Source organism: Coregonus lavaretus, assembly GCF_964263955.1.
Source record: "Coregonus lavaretus genome assembly, contig: HAP1_SCAFFOLD_625, whole genome shotgun sequence".
Lineage (NCBI taxonomy): Eukaryota > Metazoa > Chordata > Actinopteri > Salmoniformes > Salmonidae > Coregonus > Coregonus lavaretus.
In genome coordinates, this window is record NW_028161873.1 from 206,987 (window position 1) to 219,110 (window position 12,124).

Consider the following 12,124-nt stretch of genomic DNA (forward strand, 5'->3'; position numbering starts at 1 on the left):
TTTCAACCCCACCATCCTTTCCCTACTTGGAGTAAATTAGTGTACTGTTTGTTAAGGTAGTTATAGACAGTGCAGCAACACAAGGCCATGTCTCACACTTATTTGTATTCATTAAAAGTCGGCCATTTATTATCTTTGAATCTGTTCTTTTCTAAAAGTATCTGAGAATGTAGACAGAAGGGCTAAAACAGGCTTGATTGATCTGGGGGGGATCAGTGATCTATACAGAAAGGCTATACCTCAGCCAGTGGCAACCTGTCATTCTGTTTTGCATGTTATTGTGGTTATTGTCACATACCAGTTTGCTAACAATGTAAAAAAATATATACACTACCGGTCAAAAGTTTTAGAACACATACTCATTCAAGGGTTTGTCTTTATTATTTTTACTATTTTCTACATTGTAGAATAATAGTGAAGACATCAAACCTATGAAATAACACATATGGTATCATGTAGTAACCAAAAAAGTGTTAAACAAATTAAAATATATTTTATATTTGAGATTCTTCAAATAGCCACCCTTTGCCTTGATGACAGCTTTGCACGCTCTTGGCATTCTCTCAACCAGCGACCCGTCATTCAGGGCAGGTGGCCTTTCCTGTTTTGCATGTTATTTTGGCATTAATACGTGTCACATATCAGTTTGCAAATTTTTTAAAAATAAATAAATAAATATATAATTGAGTTAATAAAGCCGCAAAAAAAAATTGTCTCTTTTTTGTTTTCTTGAGTAGGGCAGCTCCAAAATGCAGGTGTTTCAGCCTAGCTCAGTGCTTTCTGTGGTGGTGGGGCAAGCCAGAAGGAAATACGGAGCGCTGCGTCGTGATTGGCTCAGTGTTCTGTCACTCATGGGGACACTGCGTCACCGCCAAGTCTAAGGGTAGAGCTAGAAAATTCAAGCCCCTTGGGTGCTGCCACAGAGTTACATTAGAAGTGCCCATCCAAGAAGGTCATTGGCCACAGATAGGTCAACATCATCAGGTCAACATCATACTTTCAAAATCGTAGCCAGCAGTCATCATAATGAATCAGGTCGACAATCTACAGGCAAATCCTTTTTAATCCTTGTCATATGAAGAGAAATAATAACCGTTATAGTGCAATTAATGTATTGTTTAGTGTTGTGTTGTGGAGTGGCTTTGCTGGCATGCATCCCCCTTTATTTATGTTTTGCCCCACCAAGATTGACCACTGACCTCAGCTATAGTCTAGATGACCAGCCTAAACCTGTTCAGATCAGTTCCCATAACGTTATAACAGTAACAGTAGCAGGAGCCTAGTCCTGATACAGATGGAGGTCTATACCTCAGCTATAGCCTACATATCCTAGATGACCAGCCTAAACCTGTTCAGATCAGTTCCCATAACGTTATAGAACTAACAGTAGCAGGACAGAGCTTGTAGCCTAGGCATGGTATTTTACACACCATTTCAAACGGAGACCATCAAGTTTGTCAGCATGATAAGTGATCATAGCTCAAACCTACTCTGACTATTGAATGTCTGACGTTGACCTAACCTTATAATAGTTTGTAGTTTAGCCTAGACCTACGAGAGTCTGCCCGTCTTTCCTACATATCAACACATTCATCCGACTTCTAATGTTACCGAGAAATATGTGCCACAGTTTCAACAGCCATTGTGTAACTGCATAGGCTACACACTTACTTTCACGTTCATATGAGGAAATCACATCACTTCTTACAGTCGCTGGTGCAGCCGCCTGTTCTCTTGCAGATGAAGTAGCTTTTATAGGCCACTCATTCAACCAGCCTACACAACAGTAAATAAAAGATGTCAAATGGTCAAAAGTCAATCCTGATATAGCCATGTACATCAAAGACAGGTGTATTGCTACAGATGTAGGATCTTAATTTTAGCCAGTTTGCTACAGCAGGAAAATAATCCTGCAGCAACAGGACATTTTAATTATTATGTGGATTATAATGAATTATTAATTTTATAATAGAAAAGTGCAATTGATCATCTTCAGAAACCTTTTTTTAAAGCTTAAATACACTCAAATACACTACAAGTTTTAGTTATCCTGCAACAGGGTGATCAAATTAAGATCCTACACCTGTACAGAGATTATGTTTTTATCTAAACCAAGGCAGTTTGCATTATTAGCAATGACGTTGCAACTGTCAGCTGCTGTAAACCTATGTGATTGGATGTTATAGACCCCCATCTGAACAGTTTCTTTCCCCATGCTGTAGCCCTCACCAACTGGCCATCTGGTCCATAGAGACTAAAGGACTATACACTCTATGCTGCTCACCACATCAAGCCATCTCTGAACTGTACACTACCATCTGGCCCATAGAGACTAAAGGACTATACACTCTATGCTGCACACCACATCAAGCCATCTCTGAACTGTACACTACCATCTGGTCCATAGAGACTAAAGGACTATACACTCTATGCTGCACACCACATCAAGCCATCTCTGAACTGTACACTAAATAACTGAACTATACGGCATTAGCACTCTGTTCATCTCTCTTAAATATATTTATACTGGTACTGTATATGTGGACATCCACTGTATATCAACTGTATATCCACTGTACTGTATATCTGTATATCAACTGTATTCCCACTGTTCTATATATCTGTATATCAATTGTATTCCCACTGTACTGTATATCTGTATATCAACTGTATACCCACTGTACTGTATATCTGTATATCCACTGTATTCCCACTGTACTGTATATCTGTATATCAATTGTATTCCCACTGTACTGTATATCTGTAATCAACTGTATACCCACTGTACTGTATATCTGTATATCAACTGTATTCCCACTGTACTGTATATCTGTATACCAACTGTATACCCAATGTACTAATTATGTGTACAGATGTAGGATCTTAATTTGATCACCCCCCACCACAGAATAACTTTTCCGCAATGCAGGAAATGTAAAACTTGTAGTGTATTTCAGGTTTTAAAAGGCTTCTGAAGTTTGTAATTTCCACTTAGAAATGCCAGACTTGAGTTTCGCTTAATAAAAATGTATCAACCGCTACAAAAATGTCCATTGATTATAATTCACATAATAATTCACATTTCCTGTTGCTGCAGGAATATTTTCCTGCTGTAGCAAACTGGCTCAAATTAAGATCCTACATATGTATGTGCAAATGTACTTGGCGAATAAAGGTGATTCTGATTCTGCAAAAGTCTCTAGATTCCCTTGCTGCTCTGGGGAAATAATGAAATGGTTGTCATAGTGATTTAAACTGGGCCTGGTTATCTCCAAACTCTGAGGCCATGTCATGTGTTACATTTCACCCAATTGATAAAGGAAGCTAGAAGGCTGAACCCAGAAGACAACTCTAAATAAACATTAACTGATATTATCCTAAAATCCTTTCACTCATATTGTTGTGTCTCTTTGTTCAACGGACGTCGGGTAGACTGTGATATTAATAGTGTAGAAAACAGTGGGGCAGGGCAGTGAACCCAGGTCGCTGGCGAAAAAGGCAAACACCCTAAGCATCGCAGCAATAGGGTTAAACCTAATTGTAACCTGTCTATAGGGTTAAACCTATTGCTGCGATGGGAATTGTAACCTGGCTCACACTGCCCCCTATAAAAGCAAGTCCCGTGCTTCGACTACTCAGACCCCTCAAACATCCGGGCCGTGCAATCTGATGGCCTCACAGACACCATACTACTTCTGACACGAATGTAGCAAACAGCAGGGCAGGGAATAGAACCCAGGTTGCACGTGTAAAAGGCAAACATTTTCTTTACATGTTGCGTTTATACACTGCTCAAAAAAATAAAGGGAACACTAAAATAACACATCCTAGATCTGAATGAATGAAATAATCTTACATAGTTGAATGTGCTGACAACAAAATCACACAAAAAATATCAATGGAAATCAAATTTATCAACCCATGGAGGTCTGGATTTGGAGTCACCCTCAAAATTAAAGTGGAAAATCACACTACAGGCTGATCCAACTTTGATGTAATGTCCTTAAAACAAGTCAAAATGAGGCTCAGTAGTGTGTGTGGCCTCCACGTGCCTGTATGACCTCCCTACAATGCCTGGGCATGCTCCTGATGAGGTGGCGGATGGTCTCCTGAGGGATCTCCTCCCAGACTTGACTAAAGCATCCGCCAACTCCTGGACAGTGGTGCAACATGGCGTTGGTGGATGGAGTGAGAAATGATGTCCCGGATGTGCTCAATTGGATTCAGGTCTGGGGAACGGGCGGGCCAGTCCATAGCATCAATGCCAGCTCCTTGCAGGAACTGCTGACACACTCCAGCCACATGAGGTCTAGCATTGTCTTGCATTAGGAGGAACCCAGGGCCAACCGCACCAGCATATGGTCTCACAAGGGGTCTGAGGATCTCAACTCGGTACCTAATGGCAGTCAGGCTACCTCTGGCGAGCACATGGAGGGCTGTGCGGCCCCCCAAAGAAATGCCACCCCACACCATGACTGACCCACCGCCAAACCGGTCATGCTGGAGGATGTTGCAGGCAGCAGAACGTTCTCCACAGCGTCTCCAGACTCTATCACGTCTGTCACATGTGCTCAGTGTGAACCTGCTTTCATCTGTGAAGAGCACAGGGCGCCAGTGGCGAATTTGCCAATCTTGGTGTTCTCTGGCAAATGCCAAATGTCCTGCACGGTGTTGGGCTGAAGCACAACCCCCACCTGTGGACGTCGGGCCCTCATACCACCCTCATGGAGTCTGTTTCTGACCGTTTGAGCAGACACATGCACATTTGTGGCCTGCTGGAGGTCATTTTGCAGTGCTCTGGCAGTGCTCCTCCTGCTCCTCCTTGCACAAAGGCGGAGGAAGCAGTCCTGCTGCTGGGTTGTTGCCCTCCTACGGCCTCCTCCACGTCTCCTGATGTACTGGCCTGTCTCCTGGTAGCGCCTCCATGCTCTGGACACTACGCTGACAGACACAGCAAACCTTCTTGCCACAGCTCGCATTGATGTGCCATCCTGGATGGGCTGCACTACCTGAGCCACTTGTGTGGGTTGTAGACTCCGTCTCATGCTACCACTAGAGTGAAAGCACCGCCAGCATTCAAAAATGACCAAAAAATCAGCCAGGAAGCATAGGAACTGAGAAGTGGTCTGTGGTCACCACCTGCAGAACCACTTCTTTTTTGGGTTGTCTTGCTAATTGCCTATAATTTCCACCTGTTGTCTATTCCATTTGCACAACAGCATGTGCAATTTATTGTCAATCAGTGTTGCTTCCTAAGTGGACAGTTTGATTTCACAGAAGTGTGATTGACTTGGAGTTACATTGTGTTGTTTAAGTTTTCCCTTTATTTTTTTGAGCAGTGTATTTTTGTTCAGTATAGATAAAAACACAAAGCTTCCAGCAGAGGTCAGTGCTCTTCTGACAGCTGTCAGATGGTAGTGTGATGACCGAAGCTTCGACAGTCATCATCACGTAGTATTGTTACATTGATACGTTGTGTCGAATCAGTAGTGCTTTGAAAACTGCAACGGCGCATCAGACCTCAGGTTTTAATCGTCCAATCCCTAGTGTCCACTGAATGTTGACTAGCAACAAGAAAGTGGTACCTAAAGGACACCCACCATGAGTGCCCATTGAAGTGGCTCCAGACGAGGACATCTGAAATAAAAACCCTCCAACTTACAATATGGAGTAGAAAAACAAGTGGAGCAAACCAGACCAAACCAGACCAAACCAGACCAGACCAAACCAGACCAAACCAAACCAGACCAAACAAACCAAACCAGACCAGACCACACCAGACCAAACCAGACCAAACCAGACCAAACCAAACCAGACCAAACCAAACCAAACCAAACCAGACCACACCAAACCAGACCAGACCAAACCAAACCAAACCAGACCAAACCAGACCAGACCAAACCAGACCAAACCAAACCAGACCAAACAAACCAAACCAGACCAGACCACACCAGACCAAACCAGACCAAACCAGACCAAACCAGACCAGACCAGACCAAACCAGACCAGACCAAACCAGACCAAACCAAACCAGACCAAACCAAACCAAACCAGACCAGACCACACCAAACAAAACCAGACCAGACCAGACCAGACCAAACCAAACCAAACCAGACCAAACCAGACCAAACAAACCAGACCAGACCAGACCACACCACACCAAACCAAACCAGACCAAACCAGACCAAACCAGACCGAACCAAACCAAACCAAACCAGACCAAACCAAACCAAACCAGACCAAACCAAACCAAACTAAACTAAACCAAACCAAACCAAACCAAACCAGACCAAACCAAACCAAACCAAACCAAACCAAACCAGACCAAACCAAACCAAACCAAACCAAACCAGACCAAACCCTGGGAGATACAAGACAGAAAGACTTTGTTCATCAACTTAAAGAAGCAGAGCTACAAAGAGGTGCCAGTCTTCTAACATCTCTAAGGCCAACCAGAACACTGGACCAGCTGCTCTTCAATATCACATAACAGATGGAACCCTTCTGACTAAAGAGATGACAAGCAGAACACTGGACCAGCTGCTCTTCAATATCACATAACAGATGGAACCCTTCTGACTAAAGAGATGACAAGCAGAACACTGGACCAGCTGCTCTTCAATATCACATAACACATGGAACCCTTCTGACTAAAGAGATGACAACCAGAACACTGGACCAGCTGCTCTTAAATATCACATAACAGATGGAACCCTTCTGACTAAAGAGATGACAAGCCAGCACAGGCATAAGCATACTGTCTATTGAGGTGGTGCCAAGAGGTGCGGCCAACGTGCTAACGTCCAACCTCAAAATATAAATGGAAATACCAAAGCCTGTAACAACATGTAGTCGTGACTGATATCTTTCACCTCATCTCCCTGTTACTGTTTGTTAAGGTAGTTATAGACAGTGCAGCAACACAAGGCCACATTCCTCTCAGCCCTTCCACTCTCTCACGCTAATGTGTATTTATTAAAAGTAGACTATTTCTTTCAATCTGTTCTTTTCTAAACGTATCTGAGAATGTAGACAGAAGGGCTAAAATGGGCATGATAAATCTGAGGGGAAATCATTGATACATTCAGAAAGTATTTTTGCAACAAGTAGGAGATCTATATTATGTAAAGTAGGCTAGGTTATAATATATAATAGCGGTTTGTTAGTGATATGCAGATGGAGGTCTATACCTCAGCTATAGCCTACATATCCTAGATGACCAGCCTAAACCTGTTCATATCAGTTCACATAGGCTATCAGTAGCAGGATTGATCACCTACAAATCGGTTTTAAGCCCAAATAACAGGGCATGTAGCCTAGGCCAAATATTTTCACAACATTTCCTAAAGAGACCACCTGGGCCCGGTTTCCCAAAAGCACCTGAAGGCTAAGTTAATCGTTAGAACCTTTGTAGGAGCATTGTTAAATCTCCAAGCTGTTTCCCAAAACCATTGTTTCTTTATTTTTTACTATTTTCTACATTGTAGAATAATAGTGAATACATCAAAACTATGAAATAACACATATGGAATCATGTAGTAACCAAAAAAGTGTTAAACAAATCAAAATTATATGTTATATTTGAGTTTCTTTAAATAGCCACACTTTGCCTTGATGACAGCTTTGCACACTCTTGGCATTCTCTCAACCAGCTTCACCTGGAATGCTTTTCCAACAGTCTTGAAGGAGTTCCCATATATGCTGAGCACTTGTTGGCTGTTTTTCCTTTACTCTGCGGTCCGACTCATCCCAAACCATCTAAATTCGGTTGAGGTCAGGGAATTGTTGAGGGCAGGTCATCTGATGCAGCACTCCATCACTCTCCTTCTTGGTAAAATAGCCCTTACACAGCCTGGAGGTGTGTTGGGTCATTGTCCTGTTGAAAAACAAATGATAGTCCCACTTAGCCCAAACCAGATGGTTAAGAGTGCCTTGAATTCTAAATAAATCACAGACAGTGTCACCAGCAAAGCACCCCCACACCATCACACCTCCTCATCCATGCTTTACTGTGGGAAATACACATGCAGAGACCCACACCGCGTCTCACAAAGACACAGCGGTTGGAACCATAAATCTCAAATTTGGACTCCAGACCAAAGGACAAATTTGCACCGTTCTAAAGTCCATTGCTCTTGTTTCTTGGCCCAAGCAAGTCTCTTCTTATTGTTGGTGTCCTTTAGTGGTGGTTTCTTTGCAGCAATTCGACCATGAAGGCCTGATTCACACAGTCTCCTCTGAACAGTTGATGTTGAGATGTGTCTGTTACTTGAACTCTGTGAAGTATTTATTTGGGCTGCAATTTCTGAGGCTGGTAACTCTAATGAACTTATCCTCTGCAGCAGAGGTAACTCTGGGTCTTCCATTCCTTTGGCGGGCCTCATGAGGGCCAGTTTCATCATAGCGCTTTATGGTTTTTGCGACTGCACTTGAAGAAACTCTCAAAGTTCTTGAAATGTTCCGTATTGACTGACCTTCATGGCTTAAAATAATGATGGACTGTCATTTCTCTTTGCTTATTTGAGCTGTTCTTGCTATAATATGGACTTGGTCTTTTACCAAATAGGGTTATCTTCTGTATACCCCCCCTACCTTGTCACAGCACAACTGATTGGCTCATATGCATTAAGAAGGAAAGAAATTCAAAAAATTAACTTTTAAGAAGGCCCACCTGTTAATTGAAATGCGTTCCAGGTGACTACCTCATGAAGCTGGTTGAGAGAATGTCAAGAGTGTGCAAAGCTGTCATCAAGGCAAAGCGTGGCTATTTGAAGAATCTCAAATATAAAATATATTTTGATTTGTTTAACACTTTTTTGGTTACCATATGATTCCATATGTGTTATTTTATAGTTTTGATGTCTTCACTATTATTCTACAATGTAAAAATTAGCAAAAATAAAGAAAAACTCTTGAATGAGTTGGTGTCTCCAAACGTTTGACTGGTAGTGTATGTGCAAACAGATCCTGGAGGCGTCACTACAGATCCTGGTTCTATTCCAGGCTGTATCACAACCGGCTGTGATTGGGAGTCCCATAGGGCTGCGCACAATTGGCCCGGCGTCGTCTGGGGTAGGCCGTCATTGTAAATAAGAATTTGTTCTTACCTGACTTGCCTACTTAATTAAAGGTTACATTTAAAAAAGGTTGAGTCTCTAGATGGATGGATTTGAACTGGGACTGGTTATCTCCGAACTCTGAGACCATGTCATTTGTTATATTTCACCCTATTGATAAAGGACGCTAGATGGCTGAACCCAGAAGACAACTCTAAATCAACACTAACTGATATTATCCTAAAATCCTTTCACTCATATTGTTGTGTCTCTTTGTTCAACGGATGTCGGGAAGCCTATGATATCAATAGTGTAGCAAACAGCGGGCAGGGCGGTAAAGCCAGGTCGCTGGCCAAAAAGGCAAACACCCTACGCATCGCAGCAATGGGAATTGTAACCTGACTCACACTGTCCCTTACAAAAGTCCCGTGCTTCGACTACTCAGACCCCTCACATGTCCGGGCCATACATTCTCTTGGCCTCACAGACACCATACCACTTCTGACACCAATGTAGCGAACAGCGGAGCAGGGAAGCGAACCCAGGTTGCATGTGTAAAAGGCAAACAACCTACGCATCGCGCCAATTGGGTTACTTGGTTGGAATTGTGACGTGGCTCATTTAGCAAGGATCACAACACTAAATTGGAACTATGATACAATTACATTTATCATATCAAATGTTAAATGTAGAACTATAATATATGAATATATTGAATTTGACTTGCAAACATTCAGTAGCGCCATTTTGTATGATTAAACTGACACGTACCTGTCTCATTAGAAGTCGACTGTTAGGTCTGAGTGTTTTACTTCCATTCACTGTACTAAAATTACACCATACATTTAATTTCTCTAAACACTTTACAATCATTCCTGGAAAGATTCTCACCTTGTAGCCTGAATTCACAACCAGAACATGTCAAGTCATTGAGATATTTTCAGTTCTGCTGAAAGAGCACCTTCCTGATGACTAGCGCTCTGTATATTCTAATGGGTGAGGTCTGATCTGGAATGTGAAGCTAACTGAAGCTAACTTTAGAAAACCAGTATATCTAGCTTGCATCATAGTACACCCCTCAGGCTAAGTTCAGGTTACAGCATGAGGCAGGCATCAACAGCCGAGTTGTAGGCTACTACCTGGGTTGTATTCATTAGTTTACTCAGCAGACAACAGTTTTAAAATGTTGCATAAACAGTTTACTCCAAACGCTGTACAACGTGACCTAAACGCTTTCTGTTGCCAAACGTTTTGCTACGGTGGGCACTAATCTTTCCACAATATTTATTAGTCTCTCTTTCACACAAAATACCGTCCTGAGTGAAAAGAGTTAACAGTAGATTAGAAAGAGAAAATGTTTTTGCTTGTTGTGTTTTAAGCCTGTTTTGAGAAGACAAGTCTATAGACCTATGATACAGTACACTCTTAGAAAAAAGAGTTCCAAAAGGGTCCTCTGGCTGTCCCCACAGGAGAACGCTTTTGGGTTCCAGGTAGAACCCTTCTGCCTTCCATGTAGAACCCATGTAGAACCACAATGGGCACAGAACGAATTCACATCCCGCATCTAATTTATATTGAAAACATGTTAAGGAGAGTAGGCCTATTATAACACTATAACAATATAATCAACTGTATTAATACACATAACAATATCATCAACTATATTAACACACATAACAATATCATCAACTATATTAATACACATAACAATATAATCAACTATATGAATACACATAACAATATCATCAACTATATTAATACACATAACAATATCATCAATTATATGAATACACATAACAATATCATCAACTATATGAATACACATATTATTATTATATATCCTCTCTCCCCAGGGGTAACAGCTCCTCTCTCCCCAGGGGTAACAGCTCCTCTCTCCCCAGGGGTAGCAGCTCCTCTCTCTCCAGGGGTAGCAGCTCCTCTCTCCCCAGGGGTAGCAGCTCCTCTCTCTCCAGGGGTAACAGCTCCTCTCTCCCCAGGGGTAACAGCTCCTCTCTCTCCAGGGGTAGCAACTCCTTTCTCCCCAGGGGTAGCAACTCCTCTCTCCCCAGGGGTAGCAACTCCTCTCTCTCCAGGGGTAGCAGCTCCTCTCTCCCCAGGGGTAGCAACTCCTCTCTCCCCAGGGGTAGCAACTCCTCTCTCCCCATGGGGGTAGCAGCTCCTCTCTCCCCAGGGGTAACAGCTCCTCTCTCTCCAGGGGTAGCAACTCCTTTCTCCCCAGGGGTAGCAACTCCTCTCTCCCCAGGGGTAGCAACTCCTCTCTCCCCAGGGGTAGCAACTCCTCTCTCCCCAGGGGTAGTAACTCCTCTCTCTCCAGGGGTAGAAGTTCCTCTCTCCCAGAGGTAACAGTAATGGTAGTCGATGGTGGTGGTTGTAGCTGTGACTGGAATGAGGCATGTCCAGGGGCTTTTCTAGGATTTGAAGACAAAGCCAGTATGGGGGTCTAGGGGCATTTCAACAGATACATGCAGGAATTTGATGCACTTTGAGATGAACATTGAGAGATTACTGTGGAACACTCTCTACTCTGGAACACTCTCTACCATGGAACACTCTCTACCATGGAACACTCTCACTCTGGAACACTCTCTACCATGGAACACTCTCTCACTCTGGAAAACTCTCTACCATGGAATACTCTCTACTCTGGAACAATCTCTACTCTGGAACACTCTCTACTCTGGAACACTCTCTACCATGGAACACTCTCTCACTCTGGAACACTGTCTACTCTGGAACACTCTCTACTCTGGAACACTCTCTACTCTGGAACACTCTCTTCTCTGGAACACTCTCTACCCTGGAACACTCTCTACTCTGGAACACTCTCTACTCTGGAACACTCTCTACCATGGAACACTCTCACTCTGGAACACTCTCTACCGTGGAACACTCTCACTCTGAAACACTCTCTACTATGGAACGCTATCTCACTCTGGAACACTCTCTACTCTGGAACACTCTCTACCATGGAACACTCTCTCAATCTGGAACACTGTCTACTCTGGAACACTCTCTACTCTGGAACACTCTCTACTCTGGAACACTCT

The 12,124-nt window shown here is 42.9% G+C and overlaps 1 protein-coding gene across 1 annotated transcript in view; it reads right to left on the reverse strand.

Annotated features, from left to right (window-relative positions):
• Positions 1–10,054, reverse strand: part of LOC311119971 (NACHT, LRR and PYD domains-containing protein 3-like) — a 33,799-nt gene extending 23,745 nt beyond the window's left edge. The window contains exons 1-2 of the mRNA XM_084194613.1: positions 9,948–10,054; positions 1,672–1,776 (exon numbers count right to left, since the gene is read on the reverse strand). The gene's annotated coding sequence lies outside the window, so the exon portion shown is untranslated. The remainder of the gene's footprint in view (positions 1–1,671; positions 1,777–9,947) is intronic.
• Positions 10,055–12,124: the final 2,070 nt, after the last annotated feature.